Source organism: Octopus bimaculoides, chromosome 30, assembly GCF_001194135.2.
Source record: "Octopus bimaculoides isolate UCB-OBI-ISO-001 chromosome 30, ASM119413v2, whole genome shotgun sequence".
Classification (NCBI taxonomy): Eukaryota; Metazoa; Mollusca; class Cephalopoda; order Octopoda; family Octopodidae; genus Octopus; species Octopus bimaculoides.
This window is the reverse complement of record NC_069010.1, coordinates 925,969-928,874: the sequence shown is the minus strand read 5'-3', so window position 1 is coordinate 928,874 and position 2,906 is coordinate 925,969.

Sequence of the window (2,906 nt, the reverse complement as noted above, 5' to 3'; positions counted from 1 at the left end):
TGATGAAGAACTGAGATTATTTGCTATCTTCTGTGTTCTAGGAGACCCATCCATCACAGCAGAAATGATATCCTAAAACCAATTTGGTTATGCTTGTACATATGGGGCCCTGTCCCTTCTCTCTCTCTCTCTCTCTCTCTCTCTCTCTCTCTCTCTCTCTGTTCCATCAAGCTTTTTCCCCACATCTCATCCCCAAACACCTATCATTTCGCTGACTGTCACTTCTCTACTATTCAGCTGTTGTAATCCCCTGCCACCAGAATAGTCACCTATTACAATATTACATCCTCAGCTACCTTGAACCACTTCTTTTTCTCATTATCATCTCTGCCCACACTATTTCCACCAATCACCTCATTTTCTGCCTTCAGCCATTGCTCTGCTCTCCTATTCTCCATTCTTAACAGCTCCCTTCCCTGCCATCACTCTCAGAGCTCCCTCATATCTATCATCACATCTCACCATAATCCCTGCCACCAAGCCACTCCCAACTCTCTCACCCTCAGTCACTACATGTGCCTTTACCCACATCTTTTCCCTTTTATTAGGGGGTGCTGAAAACTTCCTGGTTTTGGGTGGTGAAAAAAAAACGGGATGAATAAGTTAATTATGATTCTATTCAACATATTCCTCTTCTCAGATTCACACACTTATTGCAGCGGTCCTTCTGTTTTTCTAAGCCCTGCAAAAGAACTCAGAAGGATGGGTCTTCAACCAGGCCTTTAACAGTACCCTTAAAGCCAGGAACTTTCCAGCAGCCCTTCGTATCCTCAAAACCTCATGCGATCCACTGTATCTTGAGATGTGTCAGCATCCCACCATCTTTGTCTTCATTCAAGTTTTCTATCTACTTAGCCTTGTGTGGTTCTGGGTCAGTCTCACTGTGTGGCACCTCGCGTAAGTGCCTTCTACTATAGCCTCAGGCTGACCAAAGCCTTGTGAGTGGATTCAGTAGATGGAAACTGAAAGAAACCCATTGTGTATATATATGTATGTATATATCTGTGTGTATGTGTGTGTTTGTCAAATCATCTTTGATTAACAATGAATGCTGGTGTGTTTACGTACCCGTAACTTAGTAGTTTAGCAAAAGAGACTGATAGAATAGGTTTACAAAGAATAAGTCCTGGGGTCGATTTCTTCAACTAAAACGCTTTAAGGCAGTGCTCCAGCATGGCCGCAGTCAAATGACTGAAACAAGCAAAAAAGAATAAAAGAATAAACTCTTCCCTCTAAAAACCTCGCAGAGAAGCATCGCCCCTTTACTTCTTATGAAGGTGGCTTTTTCTTTTATTTTTTCCTTTCCCCACCTTTTCCCCTTCTTGTTGTTCCCCCTTTTTTTTTCTTTTTTTCTTGACTTGCAAGTTACTTAGCAACCTCTATAAAATGCTGTTGGCAGAAAAAAGCACCAAGTTCACTCTGTAAAGTGGTTGGTGTTAGAAAGGACATTCAACCATAGAAACCATGTCAAAGCTGATTTTGAACTTAGACGCAGCCCTACAGCTTGCCAGATACTGTTGAACTATTCAACCCACAGCAACATGTAAAATAAATGTTAGATAATGCTGCTGCTGATGATGATGATGATACATGCATATACATAAACACAAACATACACACATTCATACTTTTATACATACACACATACATACAAACTGATATGCATACATCCATACATCCACATACATACATATATGCATATATACATGCATACACACATACACAGATGAATACACACATACTTACCCTGCCACACTGAATGCTGGTACTTGGCTTCATCTTGGATGAGAACAGACGAACTTCCGTGTAGCAGCACAGGATTTTGGGACAAGGAAGGTTACTTATAAGAAAATACTAATTGTTGTCTTCCTTGCATTAATCCTAGAATATTAATATCTGTAAAGAGTTGCATTCATGCATGTTCAAATTTACAAATATATATATAATAAATATAAGTGCACACGTATGTGTAGTACGCATTTCATATCCATGTATATCTGCATATGGTAATGTATACACGCATAGGCATGTATATTATAGTTTTTATGACTATTTATATGGTTTTATATACTTTTTGTAGGCTTTTTTATGTGCCTTATATTTTTATATTTTTATTTTTATTCTTATTTTATATTTGTATTAAAATTTGGCAAAATTAATGTACTGAATTTTGCAAATCTCTGAAGAGGCCTAGCGAATCATGGATATACCCCCATTGCATCATTTTCATCTACTAATTACTACAGTGTACGGGGGCTATAGAGATAGAATGGGGCATGCCAATGCTAGGCCGAAACAGCTGTAAGATTTTGTCCCTTCTCCAATTGCTAAATGTCCTTTAAATTTGAAATCTGTATTGTTGATATGACATGGTATGTCACAAGTGTCTGTATATTGTGCTTTTTGTCAATTTAGTTATAAAATACACAGATTAATCAACGGAATACAGTGTCTGCAAGTTGATGAGTACCCCATATTCCCCTCCATTTTCTTATTGCTATATAAATTTAGGGTAAAATAATCCCCTTTTACCCACACCCACTTATTACACTTCGTTTAACACTAGTGTAACAATAATTGGGTACCCACCCAGCAGTTTATTGGATAGATATTATCCCTTAGTGGGTTGGATCCACAACCCCTAACACTCTTGGATTATATATACTATTTTACTCTTTTACTTGTTTCAGTCATTTGACTGTGGCCATGCTGGAGCACCGCCTTTAGTCAAGCAAATCGACCCCAGGACTTATTCTTTGTAAGCCTAGTACTTATCCTATCGGTCTTTTTTGCCGAACCGCTAAGTTACGGGGACGTAAACATACCAGCATCAGTTGTCAAGCAATGTTGGGGGGACAAACACAGACACACAAGCATACGCATACACACACACACACACACACACA